We start from the raw sequence: 21,626 nt of genomic DNA, 5'->3' as shown, positions 1-21,626 counted from the left end.
TGCTAATCTCCCCTTCTTTGCGGACCAGATCCAGGCACTCTTGGAGGAAACCGATTTTCTAGATCCATTTCAATTGGGGTTCAGGCCTATTTCGATCACAGAAACAGCTTTGGTCGCCCTCTGTTGCAAGAGCGACGGAAAATGTGTCCTTGTTAATTTTTAACGTCTCAGCAGCTTTCAATGCCATTGACCACAGTGTCTTTCTGGAGCGGATATCCAAGTTAGGTGTGATAACACTGCTTTGCAGCGGCTCTGGTCCAATTTGGATGGTTGTTTCCAGAGGGTGATGCTTGGGGGGCAGGTGTGATCTTCGGCTCTGTGGAGCTCTCAATGCCTCAGGGTTTGATTTTGTCCCCTATGCTGTTTAACATCTACATGAAACCACTTGGCTGATAAAAACTAGCAGGGAGGAGACAGCTGGCTGGACCAGGGAGGTGATTAATGCCTCCTTGAGGCAGTTGTAAGCCACTTCTCAAGGAACCCTCCCTGGATTCCCCAAATCTAAGCAACTTCTGGCCAGTCACTAACCTCCCCTTGTTGGGCAAGACTGAGCAGGGTCATCTGGAGTTTTAGATTACCTACATTGTTAGCAATGTGCTGCTGACACACAACTCTACTTCTCCTTTACATCTGCAGGTGAGGCAGTGGAAGTGCTGGACGGTTGTCTCGCCTCGGTAATGGACCGGATGTGAGCCAGCAGACTGGACCTCAGTCCACTTTTGGCGATGGATGGGAAGTTGCCTGCTCTTAAGGGGATTAAATTCCCTCTGAAGGAGCGGGGATGTAGCTTGAGGGTCCTCCTGGATCCTTTGCTTTAGCTTGAGGCTCAGGTGGCCTCAGTGGCACGGAGTGCCTTCTGTCAGCTTTGGCCGGTAGCCCAGCTGTGCCTCTTAAGCCACGTTTTTGGCTGATTAACACCCTATATCCTTTTGGGGGACAGGAGGCAGGCAGGTGTGGAGGACTCCCTGGTCCTGAATGGGGTAACTGTGCCCCTGAAGGACCAGGTGCGCAGCCTGGGAGTCATTTTGGACTCCCAGCTGTCCATGGAGGCACAGGTCAGTTCTGTGTACAGGACAGCTGTCTACCAGCTCCATCTGGTACGCAGGCTGAGACCCTGCCTGCCCGCGGACTGTCTCACCAGAGTGGTGCATGTTCTGGTTATCTCCCACTTGGACTACTGCAATGCGCTCTACGTGGGGCTACCTTTGAAGGTGACTCGGAAACTACAACTAATCCAGAATGCGGCAGCTAAACTGGTGATTGAGACCACATAACACCGGTCTTGAAAGACCTACATTGGATCCCAGCAGCGGCGTAGCGTGGGTTGTCAGCACCCGGGACAAGTAATTTGCGCCCCCTAACCCCTAACCTGCCGCCGCTGCCAGCTTCTTGCTGCTGCCTGGGCTGGGGTATTTATGGTAGCCACGGCGGCGGCGGCGGATCCGTGTCAGGTGATCTGAGGCAAGTTGCCGCTGGCGCTGCCGCCCAAACGATGCCGCTTGCCCGGAGGAGGAGGGCAGAGAGGTGAGGAAAATGCAACATGGCCCAGCGGCTGCAGCGGCGGCAGGGGGGCTGTGAGGAGGGGCTGCCTGGCGCACCCAGACCGCGGCGAGCGCTGAGAGCCGCTGCCTGCCGGACACCTGCAGCCCGGACACGCGCACAGCTCGTCGGTTCCGCAAGACATGGGGCTCTGCTACAGCCTGTGCCCGAGGCTCTTCGGCGACTCCGGAGGCAAGCGCGCCCCCTCCCAGATGTTGCGCCCGGTGCGGCCGGCCCCCCTGCACCCCCCACGCTACACACTGGATCCCAGTACATTTCTGGGCACAATTCAAAGTCTTGGTGCTGACCTTTAAAGCCCTAAATGACCTCAGTCCAGTATACCTGAAGGAGCGTCTCCACCCCCATCGTTCTGCCCGGACACTGAGGTCCAGCGCCAAGGGCCTTCTGGCGGTTCCCTCACTGCCAGAAGCCAAGTTACAGGGAACCAGGCAGAGGGCCTTCTCGGTAGTGGAACCCGCCCTGTGGAACGCCCTCCCATCAGATGTCAAAGAGAAGAACGACTACCAGACTTTTAGAAGACATCTGAAGGCAGCCCTTTTTAGGGAATCTTTTAATGTTTAACAGATCACTATATTTTAATACTTTGTTGGAAGTTGCCCAGAGTGGCTGGGGAAACCCAGCTAGATGGGCGGGGTATAAATAATAAATTCTATTCTATTCTAAATGTGTTTGTGGAGGGGGTGTTGATTTGGCTTGTTCTTGTTTTCATTCTGTGTTTTGTGTTTTTATCTTGTATGCTGCAAACTGCCCTGAGATGGGGACACCTGGCTTGAGAGCAGTACAAATTTGCAGATGACACCAAACTGGGAGGGGTGGCTAACACCCCAGAGGACAGGATCACACTTCCAAACGACCTTGACAGATTAGAGAACTGGGCCAAAACAAACAAGATGAATTTTAACAGGGAGAAATGTAAAGTATTGCACTTGGGCAAAAAAAATGAGAGGCACAAATACAAGATGGGTGACACCTGGCTTGAGAGCAGTACATGTGAAAAGGATCTAGGAGTCTTGGTTGACCACAAACTTGACATGAGCCAACAGTGTGACGCGGCAGCTAAAAAAGCCAAAGCAATTCTGGGCTGCTTCAATAGGAGTATAACATCTAGATCACGGGAAGTAATAGTGCCACTGTATTCTGCTCTGGTCAGACCTCACCTGGAGTACTGTGTCCAGTTCTGGGCACCACAGTTCAAGAAGGACACTGACAAACTGGAACGTGTCCAGAGGAGGGCAACCAAAATGGTCAAAGGCCTGGAAACGATGCCTTATGAGGAATGGCTAAGGGAGCTGGGCATGTTTAGCCTGGAGAAGAGGAGGTTAAGGGGTGATATGATAGCCATGTTCAAATATATAAAAGGATGTCACATAGAGGAGGGAGAAAGGTTGTTTTCTGCTGCTCCAGAGAATGGATCCAAACTACAAGAAAGAAGATTCCACCTAAACATTATGAAGAACTTCCTGACAGTAAGAGCTGTTTGACAGTGGAATTTGCTGCCAAGGAGTGTGGTGGAGTCTCCTTCTTTGGAGGTCTTTAAGCAGAGGCTTGACAACCATATGTCAGGAGTGCTCTGATGGTGTTTCCTGCTTGGCAGGGGGTTGGACTCGATGGCCCTTGTGGTCTCTTCCAACTCTATGATTCTATGATTCTATCTTGGGAAGAAGGGCAGAGTACAAATTTAATAAATAATACAAAATAAATATTTAAAACAGTTTTAATAGCAATCAAAACCTGCCACTTTATGCAATGGCACTGGCCACAAAGAGCTCCATTGAACATTTTCCATTCATATAAATGCTGGGAGTGTAGCCTTGCTTGCTAGCTGGAGTGCTTGCCAGCCAGACTCTACCCCAGGATATTAAAATCTGCCAGAGGTTCAAGCTGGTTGTTCTTCCCTCACACACCCCTTGTACAATTCCCTATTTCTCCATTCTTATTTACAGTATTAACTTTGTCAGTCACTTTATACCACCCAAGGCAACCCAATGCGACCTACAACCAAACAACGGACCTCAATACTTTGCAGATACAGAGAATACCCAACCCTCATTGGGCTGTTCCCCCCCTTTTACTCAAAAATTTATTAGTACCTCTGCAAAAGCTTGGTTGTGCCTCTTGCTATGGCTCTGTGCTATCAGCACCCACCACCTGAGTTTGCTACTAGAGGGAGTTGTAACGCAAACCCCTTGGGTGGCATCCGGCCAAGTCATCCTCATGGGAATATTAGATGTAGAGATCTAAGTGAGCCACATCCATCGATTTCAGTGGGTATATACTAAGAGAACAACCTAGGGAGACACAAGCTGTTGTTTGTGCCAGGCATTGATGGGTGCATTTTGTGTAGAGAGGAAGCGGAGCTCTTGGGGAAATGCTATAATAAGGCCAGGAGCCGCATGAGCCTGTTTGCAGCAAAAATAGAAGTTGGGACTTTCCTGGTGCTAGAAGCCCTGACAGATTTATTGCGAAAGGAGCTTCTGTCAGCTCGACTCGCAATGCTCAGATGCATGAGATGCATGAGATGCATACATTCCCCTCCCTGTGTGGCTGTGTATTATGTCATCTGCCAACGGAGAACACTTCTGTGCAACTGACAAACAAGGCAGCTTACGCGGCAGTCAAGACTGCTGATTGTTCAAGTGCCACAAGACTCTTGCTGGTTTCGCCATAGTAGGGAGTGGACCCATTTCATCAAGACCTTCACATCTGTGAGTTCAATTGAATGCAAATTTTTCATTATCACATGTGGAGCTTGGGTAGGATTTCTTCTATGAAGCTGATGATGAAATGCGTGCATAATATCAAGTTTTTCAATCTGCTGGGAGCCAAATAATTGTGAAACAGGTTCCGTGTCTCCCAGAGGGCTTTAGGGCTTGCCATTCTGGAATGCCAACCCCTCCGTGTCAATTTTGCATCCCCGTTTCTTTTTGAGACGGCTCGGCTCCCTGGCGTTCAGAGAGCAGTAGCTGTTGTTACTTGTGGAAAACCCACTGGGAGCACCTGCGCCTTTGAGCATCTCCCATACAATCCTCAGCAGCAGCAGCATAATTTTATTATTTATACCCCGCCCATCTGGCTGGGTTTCCCATTATAGATTTGCAAGGGACCTTAGGGTCATCTAGTCCAACCCCCTGCAATGCAGGAATTGCAGCTAAGAACCCCTGGCAGATGGCCAACCAATCTGCTTTAAAACCTCCAATGAAGGAGCTCTCATGCCTCCTTCCCAAAGCCCAGCGCCTTTGGGAAGACAGCGCAAGGGCTGGAGGGGCCAAGGCCCACCAAAACACACACCGAGGGCCACGTGTTGTGTTGATCAAGGGTGGGGACATCCCACTGGCTTGCCAGGTGTTGCCAAACACCATCCCAGGCCATTGGCCATACCTGTTGGGGCTGATGGGAGCTGGAGTTCTGTGACAGCTAGTGGGCCAAAGGGAGGTCCCTAGTTTTGGTCAAGTGCAGAGTGGTCTAACGCTGTGTTTCCCAACCTTGGGCCTCCAGCTGTTTTTGAACTACAATTCCCATCATCCCTGACCACTGGTCTTGCTAGCTAGGGATGATGGGAGTTGTAGGCCAAAAACATCTGGAGGCACAAGGTTGGGAAACACTGGTCTAACGTGCGGGCCAAGGGCCGCATGTGGCCCTCGAGGCATTTTGGCAGCCCTCGGCAACATTTGACTCCCCCTCCAGCCCTGGCGCTGCCTTCCCAAACCCGGGTAAGTGAGGCGCATGGAAGGTGGTGTGAGGGCTCTAACAGGGTCCTTAGAGTCCTCCTGCCTCCTTCCCAAAGCCTAGTTAGTGCTTTCCCAGCTTTGGGAAGGAGGTGGGAGGGCTCTAGGACTCTGCCAGAGCCTAGTGCCTCCTTCCCAGGAGGACTGAGGAAGGGGGGGCTCTGGGAGGCAGCAGAGAGCCCCTTGCAGAGGCAGGGCAGGGCAGTGCAGATAGCTGGCAGCCCCCCTCCCCCCAAAACTCCAGCTCCGCACAGATAAATGGCTTCCCTCCTGCGGTTGAGACCATTGCAGTTCTGGATCTCTGCAGATTCCACCTCGTTCTTTGACTATCAAACCTAAACTTCACTTTCTGAATCAACTGCTGAAAACTTGTCGATAAAATCTTTTCAAGTCTTCCCTTTTTCAGGACATGCCTGGACGTCCTCACCATCCCACCCGCCCTTGCATAATCTCTGTGGGACAATTTTAGCTGTTTGCACCTGCCTTCCATTAGAGATGATTCATTTAAATCACTTTCCTGCCCTAACCTAAGAGTTGTGAGTAGGCTGTGATAAACCCTTTATAGCCACTAACTCGCTGAGAGAGGCAGAGGAATGACTTGCCCCAAACCAGATGCTGAACTTCATGGCTAGCTTCCGTGAGCTTCAGAAGGCTTGGCTCCTTTGCGCAATGAGGCTGCTCAGCTACTGCAATTTATACTGCCTGTTTTATTTAATTGCCATTTTATCTTGTCTTTCCTTCAAGAACAGCAACCTTTTGAGGTAGGCTGAGAGAGCGAGCGATTGAACCAGGGGTTCATCAGGATAAGCTTGGGGGCCTCCAAGTACAGTTTTAAATGCAGCCCAAAGTGGTACAGAACTCTACTGCCCCCATTTCCCTGTATTCCATATATCAGGCCTTGTGAAATCTTGGAGACTGGAGGTCCCTGTGTTCACGGGGTCTCCTGTAGCCTCAGAGGAAGAGGTTCTGGAATCTGTAATAGATCAGCTTCTGATTGTACTAGTGAGCTGTCAGGGATGAGTGTCAGGAGCAGGTGAGCAATAAATCACACTGCGTCAGCGAAGTTAACTCTTTATTCAAAGAAACAAGACAGCTCAGGAGCCCAGGCCTAGTGAGCACAGCATCTCTTCTTGGTAGATCTTGCCCCTATGAGGTGGTTGTGAGGACTGACGGTCCCCACCTTCCCATAGCAACAACAACAACAACAATTTTATTATTTATACCCCACCCATCTGGCTGGATTTCCCCAACAACTCTGGGTGGCTTACAACAGACACAAAATTGTAAAACACAAGACATAAAAAATTTCCCGGTACAGGGTTACCTTCAGATGTCTTCTAACAGTCAAATAGTTGTTTATTTCCTTGACATCTGATGGGAGGGTGTTCCACAGGGTGGGCGATACTACTGAGAAGGCCCTCTGCCTGGTTCCCTGCAATCTCACTTCTCTCAGTGAGGGAACCAGCAGAAGATCCATGAAGGAGGACCTCAGTGTCCGGGCTGAGTGATGGGGGTGGAGACGCTCCTTCATGTATACTGGGCCGAGGCTGTTTAAGGCTTTAAAGGTGAGCACCAACACTTTGAATTGTGCTTGGAAACGTACTGGGGGCCCAATGTAGGTCTTTCAGGACCGGTGTTATATGGTCTTGGCGGCTGCTCCCAGTCACCAGTCTAGCTGCCGCATTCTGGATTAGTTGCAGTTTCCGGGTCACCTTCAAAGGTAGCCCCACGTAGAGCGCATTGCAGTAGTCCTAGCAGGAGATACTGTATTTTTCGCTTCATAAGATGCACTTTTTTCCTCTTAAAAACTGAGGGGAAATGTCTGTGCATCTTATGGAGCGAATGTGTGGTCCTTGGAGCTACGTTGCCGGAGTGTGGCATGCTCCTGAACTGCTCTTTGGGGCTGGTGGGGGAAACCCGGGCTTCCCCTTCCAGTCCCGGGAGCAGTGGGCAGGCTGCGCACAGATGCCCCACACTCCTGAGCAGCTCTGGGGTAGCCCGTGAAGCCTCCGCAGGGCAGCAGGGAGCCTTCATCCCGCTGCCCTGCGGAGGCTTCGCGCGGCTATCCCCAGCTTTTGCAGGAGCTGGGGGAAGGGACAGAGCGCGTGACTCTGTCTCTTCCCCCACCTCCCAGAAAAGCCCCCAAGAGCCACACTCCCTTTAAAGAGTGCACGGCTCTTGCGGGAGGTGGGGGGAAGGCCAGGAGGCTTGCTTTTGCTGAAGCCAGGAGGGCAAGAGGGATCGGTGCGAACTGATCCCGCTTGCTCTCCTGGCTTCAGGGATAGCCCCGCAAAGCCTCTTGAGCGAAGAGCGCTCCCTCTTCTCTCAGGAGGCTTCTTATTTCTTGTTTTCCTCCCCTAAAAACTAGGTGCATCTTATGGTCCGGTGCGTCTAACTAGAGCATGCACCACTCTGGCGAGACAGTAGCTCTCCAAGTCTCCTCTTCCCTGGGTCATTCCTAAGCAATCTGAGAGTCTATTGTCTTGTCTGTCTCTGCTCCACTGTCTTCATTCCTCTCCTGGTTCTGGGTGACCAGGGAGGAGGGGGAGACCCCCTGGCTTCTTCAGTAGACTGCCTCATCTCTGTCTCTTGGCCCCCTCCTCTCCAGCCTCTGCTTCTGCCTCTGCTTGTGGACCTCTCTTTGCCCCAGCCTCTTCCTACTCACTAAGCCCTGTTCCCTCTTCAGCGTCCAACACCTCTTCCTCCCAGTCTGCTCCCTCTTCTCCCTCTGACCACTCCTTGTTGTCTCACCACCAGTTCCCAGGCTCTGAGCCTCCTTCCCTTGGGGGTTCCCCGGCTGGTGCCTCCCACCGCTCCTCTGCACCCAGCCAGTCTTTCACGTCCATAAAAAGTACCATGTAGGCGTCTTTCAGACGCAGGTTTTATGTGCGCTCCCTGCATTGGAAGCAAAAGAGGCCCTTCCATTATGGAAGCTAACAGCGTGCAATTTAGCAAGGCTGCCTGTGTCACAACCCTTTTGCATTTTTAAAGCTGGGAGCAGCTATTCAGAGCGAGTCCTTGAAATATTCATGACGGGACCTGCAAGGCAAAGCGTTTTCTCTCTCTTCTGGCGCTGCTGCCCTTCTGTCGTAACAGGGGCAGGTGGAACGAGACGGGAGAGGAGGGTGCCAGTGGCAAGATCAAATGCAGCGGCAAAGATCCCAGCTGTTGCACCTCTGGGAGCAGGGCTGATTAGAAAAGATAAAAGCCAAGATATTCAGTGCACTGGCTCTGGGAATGAGACTTTGGTCGGCCTCACTTCAAAGCTGGCCGTCTAATAAACAGGCATTTGTGTGTTTTTTAGTTTAGAGGAAAATAGCAGAAAGAGTTGGGTTCTGTCCTCGGTGACAGCAGTTAAAGAGTCAAGGAGCAGCAGGCGAAAAGGAAGACCTTATGCTTTCCAAATATATCTCAAAAATTCATTTTCATAGAATTGTGCAGTTGGAAGGGATCACAAGGAAGAAGAAGAGTTTGGATTTGATATCCTGCTTTATCACTACCCTAAGGAGTCTCAAAGCAGCTAACATTCTCCTTTCCCTTCCTCCCCCACAACAAACACTCTGTGAGGTGAGTGAGGCTGAGAGACTTCAGAGAAGTGTGACTGGCCCAAGGTCACCCAGCAGCTGCATGTGGAGGAGCGGGGACGCGAACCCGGTTCCCCAGATTACGAGTCCATCGCTCTTAACCACTACATCACAATTAGAGGGAAATCTAAATCCAACCCTTTGCAAGGTTGGATTCTTTTTCTGACCAAAGTGGGTCTCAAACACACGGCCCTGAGATTAAGAGTCCTGTGCTCTACCGACTGAGCTATCCCACAGCCCATTTTATAATGTGTATAAAACGGAGAAGGGCAATAAGAACAGGTGAAAAATGAAAAAAACAAAACCATAAAATAGGTAACCTAAGGGCAGTTGCATATGGGTTAAGTAACAAACTCCAGGTCATTGAAGGAGGGTGGGGGGAAGTGAGGGCAAAAGTTGTCTTTGTGTACAGAAATAATATTAGCCAATTCCCAAGTAGAGTTCAAGATTTGCTAAGCTTGTGACGATAGCATGTGTGATCCAGCTGTATATGCAACAAATGCCAAATGTTATAAAAAAATAGCTGGAGGTTCTAGTCCTTGTCAAAATCTCAAATTATGCCGAATATTCTCCATTCTAGCTATGTGGTACCAAGTGTCCACTGGAAACTGCAGTTTGGTGAGGATGTTGAGAATTCTTAGGAGACCCCTTGCGGAGCTACAATTCCCAGTGCTCTTAGCAAACTACAGTTCCCATAATATTTTGAAGAAAGAAGCCATGGCTGTGAAAGTGCTTTAAGAGTACTCTAAAAGTATGGTGTGGGTGTGACTTCACACACACAAGCACAACCATGCAGGCTCCCCTGCAAACTGGCCAGCCTGTCTCCACGAATCTTTGCCATCAGTAAAGTTGCCAGGAGGCGTTCTGAAGTTAATAGTCCAACCACAGAGCTGGGTCCTAGAGCTCCTGTGCAGAACACTGAGAAGAGCCACTCTAGCCCCTGTGCTCTGTGTAGAGAGCAATGTCTTTCTGATGGGCCTTTTCCCTTGTTTGGCAGCAGCAAGGCTCTGGGGTTGCATTGAAGGTGGCAGCACGAGTGTAACCAGGACTTTTGTTAGGGGTGGGGCAAACAGTGGCATAGCAATCCCTGCCAGCACCTGGGGTAGAGCATTTTTAAAGGGACTAAAGTTGTTGAGCTTTTTGGGGGGAAGGGGGTCACCAAAAGTTGTTGAGGTTTTTGGGGAATCAGGACTTTTGTTGGGGAGGCAGAACCGACATGATTGATTCGTTAGTTAAGTATTTCTATTGTGCTGAGGAGGGCTGCACAGATGAGGAATGGTGGGAGCCTCCCCCTGCTCCTGATCAGGATCCTGAATCTTCCCAGGAGAAGGAGGGCAGTATAGATTTGGAACAGTGGTTTGCAGAGGGGCATAGTTCAGACGACAGAAGCTGGGAATAACTGGGTGGTGAACAGCTAGGAGAAGAAGATCTCGGAGAGAGACAGCTAACAGACTCGTTTTTACTGGAAAGTGCCCATCGGCCCAGCCCAAGGTCAAGGAGAGCAGATAAGGTGGCAGCTCAGGAAGCACAGTGGTTGCGAGATCAGGTTGCAAGGCATGGAAGTGAGGGAGGGCTAGGGATGAAGTGGGTGAAAGCCTGAATTGGGAGCACCTTCGTTCCAAGGAATGGATGATCTCACTGTGATAATTAAAATTGAGAACCGGTAAGAGACTCCTTTCACTTTGTTCTGCTTATCTACTACCAAAGAGGGAAGCTGAGTCCCTGAAGCTTGACAGCTACGCTCACAGGTGGCAGGGGACAAATTCTGCGTGTCACTTGTCCAAAACAGGTCATGTCGTTCCCAGGCTCTTCTAACTGGAGGAGCAATGCTGATTCAAGCAAGGGAAGTCCTAGTGGCTGAACCAAAATCATCATTACCATCATGATGGGAGATCTGGTTAACTGGAACCCGGAGCAGGGTTTTCTCAGCTCTGGCATCCGGCCTTTGGAACGAGTCTTCCCTCTGAGATCTTGGATGGCTCCTATGCTGAGCAGGTTCTTGCGACAACTGAAACGTTCTCAATTCACCTGTTCTTTGAGCGCTACTAGCAGACGTTTAATTTATACTGTTCTTCAGTTATGAGCAATGCTGCAAGAGAGATCGTTGCATCGACCGGTTCTGCAAGTTTCAGTCGTTTTGTTTTGCATTTAATGATCATGCTTGATTATATGTAAGAAAGCAGGCAGGCAAAAAAACAAAAAAAAAACAACAATAACAGCACATGCCTATTCTGCAGGGATGGCATTTATATCTTTTGGTGTTGCAACCTGCCCTGTGGCTTCAGGAAGAAGGGTGGGATATCGGTTCCGTAAATATTTCTGTAACTGAATCAGAGGGCAGCATCTAAACATCCCTTGGGAAGCCTTGGCTAACAATGACGTCATGAGGTGGCTGCAGAGGGACATCAGATGCTCGGGTGAAGAGCGCACCTTTGCTGTGGAAGCAAATAATGCGCAACTCTTCAAGGTTTATGAATGCAGGTGGGAGCTGGGAAGAGTTCTGCAGATGTGCGGCCCAAGTGCTTCCGAGGGGGAAGGATGGAGAAGATGTGTTGCGTCTGCTGCTCTGCTGAAACCAAGGGGAGAAAGAATCCCAGGTGGGAGCAGCAAAGAAGAAGGGAGGCATGTTGTTGTTGTTGTTTAGTCGTTTAGTCGTGTCCGACTCTTCGTGACCGCTTCATTCCTGAGGAACGGCTAAGGGAGCTGGGCATGTTTAGCCTGGAGAAGAGGAGGTTAAGGGGTGATATGATAGCCATGTTCAAATGTATAAAAGGATGTCACATAGAGGAGGGAGAAAGGTTGATTTCTGCTGCTCCAGAGAAGCGGACACGGAGCAATGGATCCAAACTACAAGAAAGAAGATTCTAAACATTAGGAAGAACTTCCTGACAGTAAGAGCTGTTTGACTGTGGAATTTTCTGCCAAGGAGTGTGGTGGACTCTCCTTCTTTGGAGGTCTTTAAGCAGAGGCTTGACAACCATATGTCAGGAGTGCTCTGATGGTGTTTCCTGCTTGGCAGGGGGTTGGACTCGATAGCCCTTGTGGTCTCTTCCAACTCTATGATTCTATGACCCCCCTGGACCAGAGCACGCCAGGCACTCCTGTCTTCCACTGCCTCCCGCAGTTTGGTCAAACCCATGCTGGTAGCTTCGAGAACACTGTTCAACCATCTCGTCCTCCATCGTCCCCTTCTCCTTGTGCCCTCCATCTTTTCCAACATCAGGGTCTTTTCCAGGGAGTCTTCTCTTCTCATGAGGTGGCCAAAATATTGGAGCCTCAGCTTCAGGATCTGTCCTTCCAGTGAGCACTCAGGGCTGAGTTCCTTAAGAATGGAGAGGTTTGATCTTCTTGCAGTCCATGAGACTCTCAAGAGTCTCCTCCAGCACCAGAATTCAAAAGCATCCATTCTTCGGCAATCAGCCTTCTTTATGGTCCAGCTCTCACTTCCATACATCACTACTGGGAAAACCATAGCTTTTACTATACGGACCTTTGTTGGCAAGGGAGGCATAGGTAGTGCCTTACACCAACTTGGACCACTGGCCCAGCTAACTTGGTAGTGCCTACACTGGCTGGCAGCAGCTCTTCAGGGTTTCAAACAGGGGACATTCCCAGCCCTACTGGGAGATGTCAGGGGTTCAACCTGAGGTGTTCAGCATGCAGTGTAGACGCTCCAACTGTTTGCTTTTGTTTCCCTTAAGAATGATACCAATATCCCAATCTCTTTTGCTGTGGAGAAAAGGCCGGTTGAAATAAGAGTGCAGGGAGCTGCATAAACTGAGCCGGAACACTGATCTATCTTGCACTGACTGGCAGCAGCTCCCTAGGGTTTCAGATAGAGGAAGGACCCAGCACAACCTGGCAAAGCCGGGGATTGAACCCATGACCTCCTGCATGGAAAGCAGATGCTCTGCCCCTGAGCCACATAACATAAGATACAGGCAGGAGTCTCTTTGTGTCTGAGGAGAAGCTGCCACTTTGAGCCCCAGACGGGGTGCTGGAAGGAAGCAGGGTGAGGTTCCACCAGCTGCAAAAGTTTGTTGTATCAATAAACTTCTCCTTGGAATCCGGTTGACTCTGCCCTTTGTGGAGGAAAGGCAAGCAGACCTGCTTCTGGCCTGCTTATGTCAGAGAGCCAGTGTGGTGTTGTGATGGCCTGGGAATCTGATTCAGAGGCTGAACCGGAGGAATCCCAGCCTGCACAGGAGTCCCCGCCTCCAGGGCCAGCTGAGCCGGGGCAGGGGCTTGAATCTGAAGGGCCCGCACCTGTGCTGGATCCTCAGGTGCAGGCACCAGCTGAGTCTGCTCTGGCTCCGGAGGTGATGGAGGACCCATTGCCTGCAGGTGCTCCACTCTCAGCCCCGTCAGAGGAAGCTGAGGTTGCCTCTGGGTCCGGTAATCCTCCAGCCTCTCCTGAGCTGCAGAGGCTCAGGGCAGAGAGGCGGAGGGAACTAAGTTCTCTCAGGAGGAGTGCTTGCCTCCAGAACAGGAGAGGCGAGTCACCTGTGGGCCGGGACCGCCCTATGCCTCAGAGGAGATAAAGGCCAGTCAACCCAGTCCCAGGTTGTGGGAGCAACATCGCTGGTAACCTGTTCCTGCCAGCACCCGGACCTGCTCTCCTGAGTTCCTGACCATGCCCAACTCCTTGCTTTGGACCTCATTTCGCCCCTGACGGACAGCCTCCTTACCCTCGACCTAGGACCGGACTTAGACCACGCCGCATGGTAACCCCCCCCCCCCGGGACCAGCACAGGTGTAGTGGTTAAGAGCGGTGGACTCGTAATCTGGTGAACTGGGTTCGCTTCCCCGCTCCTCCACATGCAGCTGCTGGGTGACCTTGGGCTATTCACACTTCTTTGAAGTCTCTCAGCCTCACTCACCTCACAGAGTGTTTGTTGTGGGGGAGGAAGGGAAAGGAGAATGTTAGCCGCTTTGAGACTCCTTCGGGTAGTGATAAAGCGGGATATCAAATCCAAACGCTTCTTCTTATGTGGCTCCTCTTGCTGCTAAATGAGCAGTCACTATGGGGGAACACAGGAAAAGCTTCCTGGATCAGGCCAATGACCCATCTACTCCAGCATCCTCTTCTTGAGTGGCCACCCAGTTGCCCCATTGGGGAGCCAGCAACACAGCATTCTCCCCTCCTGTGGTTTCCAGCGACTGCCATTGAGACACATCCCTACCTCTGACTGTGAAAGCAGAGCGCAGCCATCGTGGCTGGTACCCATCGGTAGTCAAATCCCCCATGAATTTCTCTAGTGAGTCTTCTTTGTGGCTTAGGGCCCTCATATTTACAGGACCGCCTCTCCTGGTCTGCCCCGCAGAGGACCTTAAGGTGCATGAATAATCATAGTTTAGAGGTCCTGGGCCCTAAGGAAGTCAGACTATCCTCCACCAGGGCCAGGGCCTTCTCAGTGATGGCTCCGACCTGGTGGAATGCTCTGTCCCATGAGACCAGGGCCCTGCAGGCTTTAACTTCCTTCCACAGGGCCTGTAAGACAGAGCTATTCCGTCTGGCTTTCAATTTGAACTTAGCCTGATCTTTTATTCCCCTTCCTTCCCTCCCCTTTTTACGAAGATTACCCGCCCTGGGATCCCACAGCTAATTCTCCCCTGGTCTCCTCGCTGGCCCAAATAGGACTAATTTAGCCATCTAGCCCTGGTGATCGTCTAATATTTATTGGATGGATTTACCCCCTAAATTGATTTTTGAATTCTGAATTTATTGTTATTCATGTTTTATACTGTATTTTAAGCTGTTTTTTGTTGCATCAATTAAGTGTTCTAAATTTGTTGTTAGCCGCCCTGAGCCCTGTTTTCTGAACCGGGAAGGGCGGGGTATAAATAAAAATTTATTTATTCATATTCTTAATCTTTTAAAACCATCCAAGATGGCAGCCATCACAGCCTCTTGGGGGAGCGAGTGTTAGGCAAAGAGTCCTACCTCTGGCGGGGGAACACATTGTGCTCCTTCTGGGGTAGTTTGTCCACCTTTGGTCCCCACCCTGCGCTCAGCCGTCACATGTAGCTCCTTGAAGATGTCAGCATTCGGCAATGGCCACACCCCAGGAACAGCTTCAGCCGGCTGGCTAAACCAGGTGAGGGGAGCTGATGGGTCTCAAACCTTCAGGGAGTTAGGGGTTTCCCTTCATGCAAAGACAGGCTCTGGCGGATTGAGCAGACGAAAGCAATACAGTGGTACCTCTGGTTGCGAACAGGATCCGTTCCAGAGCCCTGTTTGCAACATGAGCAGAGCGCAACCCGTGTCTGCTCATGCGTGGGTCACGATTTGCCGCTTCTGCGCATGTGCATGATGTCATTTTGTGCGTCTGCGCATGCGCAAGTGGCGAAACCCGGAAGTAACCCTTTCTGGTACTTCCGGGTCGCCACGGGACGCAACCTGAAATGATTTAACCTGAAGCAAACGTAACAAGAGGTATGACTGTACAGTGGTACCTCGGGTTACATACGCTTCAGGTTACATACGCTTCAGGTTACAGACTCCGCTAACCCAGAAATATTACCTCAGGTTAAGAACTTTGCTTCAGGATGAGAACAGAAATCGTGCTCTGGCGGCGCAGCAGCAGCGGGAGGCCCCATTAGCTAAAGTGGTGCTTCAGGTTAAGAACAGTTTCAGGTTAAGAACGGACCTCCGGAACGAATTAAGTACTTAACCTGAGGTACCACTGTAATGGGTTCAACGGTCAAGAAGGTGATTTCTGCATGGGGGCAGATGGGGCTTGTCCACCTCGGAAAGTACCCTGTCTGGGAGACGGAAGACTCTGATCCTAAACCTCCACTGCCTGGTGGGACATCTTTGGGAGAAGAAAAGACCGAGGAGTAAACCCTACACAAATCCAGAGTGGAGTCTCTTAAGGCGCTTGTATGGTGCCTCGTACACCTCCTTCCAGCAACACCTGCAGCCAAGCTGGTACCAAACGTCTTTTTCTGCTTTCCTTTGGACCACATCAGTGAATCCAAGGGGAAGGGGAGCTTTGGGCAGCCCAGGACCTCCAGGCACGCTGCCCAGTCTTGCACCCCAGGGAGTTCGCTTTGGTACTGCTAACACAGCAGTTTGACTTCGCTTCTGCATGCATTGCCTAAACGACAGTTCCTAGGTTAGAGTGGGTCTTTTTGTTATGTGCAGTGGGGGGGCGGGATCTGAAGGGGGGGGGAGAAACAGAAGTGGGGAGACCACCAGTGTGGGTCAGGTGGGGATGATGAAGTGCTCCCTGTTGAGAATTCCGTTCCACCTTAAGGAACAGACATGAGATTGTTATGTGTCACATGTCTGTTTACATTCCAGCATAGTATGCTGGGAACGTCTGTTGTGTGTATAGCTTTTGCTTTTAGCCTGTTGTGTGTATAGCTTTTGCTTTTAGCCGTTCTTTCTGAAACGACATGAGAGAGAGACGACATGTTTCTTTGTCCTGATTTATGATTAATAAATCTGTAGTTGTAGTATGCTTCCACAAGCCTCATGCCTATTCTGTGTGCGCAGTTCGATCTGCTGATAGTGTGCCCTGGCTCAGAAGCCCGGGTCACTGATTTACATAGGAGCAGAGGTGATAGTCTTTGCACCGGGCCGCTGGAAGGAGACAGCCCAGCCGGGGCATCTTGGCAAAGAAATGCTTTGGGCAAACCTGGAGACCCAGCCATTCCATGCCACGGCGCTTTCTGCAAGGCTTCTCCCTCTGCCCCCAACGGCAGACTAAGGATAAATGTGATTTATCAGATAAAGGCCCCAGAGAACTTGGCAAGCAAGGAACTCCCAGGGGCCTGGCAGTGCCACCGCAAAAGCCACCGGGTCCTGCAGGACTGCTGTCTGGCAGCGCTTCCCATTTTGCACGGCCTCTGTTCACCTGCCTGCCACCTGCACGGGGATCCCACGCTTACGTTCTTTCATCACGTGCCCGTTGAGAACAGCCCTGCCAAGTCCACTCTCGAAAAGCGTTGCAACACTGCTGCTGCAGGCACTCTCGGTCTTATTCATGCAATGAGCCTGTGGTTTGCTGTTGCTTAAGTCACGCAAGGTGGATGGCAGCGGAGGACTTTCTTATCAGAAAGCGAAAAGCCTTAACCTGCAGGGGCAGGTCCAGAGGTATGGGGTTGTTTTTTTGCAGGAACTCGGGGAACTGAGTTCCCATACCTTTTAAAAAATAAATGATTGATTTTTGTTTTTGGTCCAGGGGTGCCAGAGCCAAATATAATAATAATAATAATAATAATAATAATAATAATAATAATAATAATAATAATAATTATTTATTATTTATACCCCGCCCATCTGGCTGGGCCTCCCCAGCCACTCTGGGCGGCTTCCATAAAAACCAAAAATACACTAAAATATCACACGTTAAAAACTTCCCTGAACAGGGCTGCCTTAAGATGTCTTCTGAATGTCAGGTAGTTGTTTATTGCTTTGACATCTGCTGGAAGGGCGTTCCACAGGGCGGGCGCCACTACCGAGAAGGCCCTCTGCCTGGTTCCCTGTAGCTTTGCTTCTCGCAATGAGGGAACCTCCAGAAGGCCCTCGGCGCTGGACCTCAGCGTCCGGGCAGAATGATGGGGGTGGAGACGCTCCTTCAGGTATACTGGACGGAGGCCGTTTAGGGCTTTAAAGGTCAGCACCAACACTTTGAATTGTGCTCGGAAACGTACTGGGAGCCAATGTAGGTCTTTCAAGACCGGTGTTATATGGTCTCGGCGGCCGCTCCCAGTCACCAGTCTAGCTGCCGCATTCTGGATTAGTTGTAGTTTCCGAGTCACCTTCAAAGGCAGCCCCACATAGAGCGCGTTGCAGTAGTTCAAGCGGGAGATAACTAGAGCATGCACCACTCTGGCGAGACAGTCCGTAGGCAGGTAGGGTCTCAGCTTGCGTACCAGATGGAGCTGGTACACAGCTGCCCTGGACACAGATTTGACCTGTGCCTCCATGGACAGCTGTGAGTCCAAAATGACTCCCAGGCTGCGCACCTGGTCCTTCAGGGGCACAGTTACCCCATTCAGGACCAGGGAATCCTCCACACCAGCCCGCCCCCTGTCCCCCAGAAACAGTACTTCTGTCTTGTCAGGATTCAACCTCAATCTGTTAGCCACCATCCATCCTCCAACCGCCTCCAGACACTCACACAGGACCTTCACTGCCCTCACTGGTTCTGATTTAAAAGAGAGGTAGAGCTGGGTATCATCCGCATACTGATGAACACCCAGCCCAAACCTCCTGATGCACCTGTATCTGTAATCAATGAAGTTGTGGCCATTTCTAATCCAGATCATTCTCAGCTTGAGTTTATTAATCACATCTTACATTCAGCCATTGCTGGGGGTGGGGGCAGGTTGACACAGCGACTGGGCCTGCAACGAACAAACAAATTTTGTGGTGAGTTCCCCCACCCACCTTTTTCACCCAGAAAAAAGCACTGGGCAGATCCCATAGGAATAGTTCACACCCCACATTTCACATGGGCGGGGTAATATATATTTAGAGGGGTGAGGTCATAGCTGTCAACATTTCCCTTTTTTAAGGGAAATTCCCTTATTCCGAATAGGATTCCTCACAAGAAAAGGGAAAAGTTGACAGCTATGGGTGGGGTACACTACTTGGTTATGTCTGTTGGGATGTCTCAGTTGCACGGAAGGCAGAACAATAAAATTAGGGCATAAGACAAGATGGCTGTGGGGAACCAGCAAGCAGGATTCGAACGCAAGAGCCCTCTCTCCTCCTAAGGCTTCCAGCGACTGGATTAGGAAAGAGGTTCATGAGGAAACAAAAACTATTCAAATTAACCACAGAAACATTCAATTTACATACTTTATCAGAAGTTCCCAGGATGGCGTACAACATTAAAAACACATTACAGAGCGCCAATGATGAAAAGCATAATAAAAAGCATACTGGCAGACAGCCGAATGATAAAATCGTCATCATAATCACAGACCTGCCGCCCCCACACTTTCACAGACCATAGATTATTTAATAGCCTGGGTAAAGGAGGAATGTTTTTGCCTGGCGCCTGATGATGTGTAATGATGGCGCCAAGCGAGCTTCTCTGGGGAGAGCCTTCCACAACTGGGGAGCCAGAACAGAAAAGGCCCTGTTCTCGGGTTGCCACCCTCCGAACCTCTCTGGGATGGGGGGAGGGGCATAAAGAAGGGCCTAGGATAACAAGGGCAGGGTCCAGGTCAGCTTGTATGGGGAGAGGCAGTCCTTAAGGTATTGAGGTCCTGAGCCCTGTAAGGCTTTCTAGGTCAACATCAGCACTTTGAATTGGGCCCGGAAACTAACTGGTAGCCAGTGCAGTTGTGCCAGGATTGGTAGTTCTATGCTCAAACTGTCTTATTCTGGTGAGCAATTTGTCCATTGCGTTTTGCACCAAGCTGAAGTTTCCCAACTGTCTTCAGAGATAGCCCCGCCCCCGCCCCCCGCCCCCCCCCGTATAATGTGTTGCAGGAATCTGACTCCATCAACGGTGTCTCCGAAAATTTTTACACATCACTTGGGAAGACAGGCGAACTAATGCCAGTGTACTGGAAGAAGCAAAGATCGCCAGTGTTGAAGCAAGGATTCTTCAACATCAACTTTGTTGGACTGGTCATGTTGTGCGGATCGTCTTCCAAAGCAACTACTCTATTCCGAACTTTAAAATGGAAAGCGTAATGCTGGTGGTCAACAAAAGAGGTTTGAAGACTCTCTCAAGGCAAGTATAACAAATGTAGTATAAACACTGACAACTGGGAAACACTGGCCTGCAAACACTCCAGTTGGAGAACACAGTGGCGTAGCGTGGGGGGTGCAGGGGGGGGGCCGGCCGCACCGGGCGCAACATCTGGGGGTTAGGGTTAGGGGGCGCAAATCCACGGGTTAGGGGGCGCAAATTACTTACCTTGCCCTGGGTGCTGACAACCCACGCTACGCCACTGGGAGAACAGCCTTTACCAAAGGTGTCATGGGCTTTGAAGACGCTCAAACTTAGAAACGTGCTAAGAGGAAGGCACATTTGGCAAACCCTCACCATGATCAACTTCCACCTGGAAACCTATGCCCCCACTGTGGAAGGACATGTGGATCCAGAATTGGCCTCCAGTCGCTTACGGACTCACTGTGAAGACCGTGTTCTTGGAAGACAATCCTACTTGGCTATGAGTCACTCTGCACCACTGAGGCTACCTGGACCTCAAGCGACAGAAGTGGACCCAGGAGCAGCCCCTGTTCCTTAAGAGGGAGTGTAAACCTTCCCCCAGCAGTGCCTCTGTCTTAGCTGGTTTGAGCTTTTGCTTTTTGGATCCCATCCAGTCCATTACTGAGGAAAGACACCGGTCCATCACTTCCACCGCCTCACCTGCAGATGTAAAGGAGAAATAGGTATGTGAAATGAAATGATAATTAAAAAGGGTTCACCAAGCACTAGAACTTCATCTTGTCTGATCTAAACCGGGAGGCAGTGCCACAGAAATGGACTGACATAGTTCCTGGCAGGTGCAAGTTGTATGTCAGAAGCATGTGGGAGACACTTGTCAGTTTCACCTTAAAGACCAACTAAGTTGCTCTTTAAGGTGCTACAGGAAGGAATTTTTTTTGTTTTGACTATGGCAGACCAACACGGCTACCTATCTGTAACTTGTCAGTTTCAGTTCTCCATCTCCGCATCAGTTTGTGAACCTGTATACCTGAAGGAACGTCTCCACCTCCATCGTTCAGCCCGGACACTGAGATCCAGTGCCGAGGGCCTTCTGGCGGTTCCCTCATTGCGAGAAGTGAAGCTACAGGGAACCAGACAGAGGGCCTTCTCGGTAGTGGCGCCCGCCCTGTGGAACGCCCTCCCATCAGATGTCAAGGAAATAAGCAGCTATCTTATTTTTAAGAGACATCTGAAGGCAGCCCTCTTTAGGGAAGTTTTTAATGTCTGATGCTGTACTGTTTTTAATATTCAGTTGGAAGCCGCCCAGAGTGGCTGGGGAAACCCTGGTAGATGGGTGGGGTATAAATAATAAATTATTATTATTATATAACCTGAAAATTCAACAGGATTTTAGTGCTGGTGGCAGTGGTGGCAGGCTCATGGGAAAACCAGTGTCCCTAATTTCCAGGGACGGTCCTGGATTTACAGAAGCTATCCTGGTTTTTATCTGATCCCGGGATGTCCCGCTTTTCCTTAGGATGTCCCTATGTTCATCGGGGAAATGTTGGAGGGTATGGAGCTATGCCACCCCTGAGCCAAGGAGATAAGTAACTATACAACCTTTAGAAGATATTTGAAGGCAGCCCTGTATAGGGAAGTTTTTTAAAAAATCTGCTTAATGTTTTATTATGCTTTTATATATGCTGGTAGTGGTGGGGCAACACAGTCAGGTGGGTGGGGTCTAAATAATAAAATCATTACGATGATGGAATAGGACGTCCCTATTTATCAGAGAAATGTCGGAGAGTATGTCGTGCTAGAATGTGCTCACAGAAAAAGAGCCCAGATTCATTTCCTTATTTTATTTATTATATTTCTATACCACCCTTCATCTCAAGATCACAGGGTGGCTTACAATATGAGAACACAGGAAATGTATGGCATAACAACAAACAAACAAGCAATCCTCCTCACACAGTTCTTGTGTCGGTGCCCTCCAGTCCTCTCATGGAGGAGGAATACAAAGAGGGGCCTCAGATGATGATCACAGGGTCCAAGTCGATTCATATGACTATTAATATTAATATTAATTAACTATTCATATTAATTGTTGTATTTTAATCTTGTTTTTAAGT

This window comes from Podarcis melisellensis (genome assembly GCF_964234715.1).
Source record: "Podarcis melisellensis genome assembly, chromosome: 1".
In the NCBI taxonomy this organism is placed as follows: domain Eukaryota; kingdom Metazoa; phylum Chordata; class Lepidosauria; order Squamata; family Lacertidae; genus Podarcis; species Podarcis melisellensis.
The sequence above is the reverse complement of the archived record's forward strand: the minus strand, read 5'-3'. Positions refer to the sequence as shown.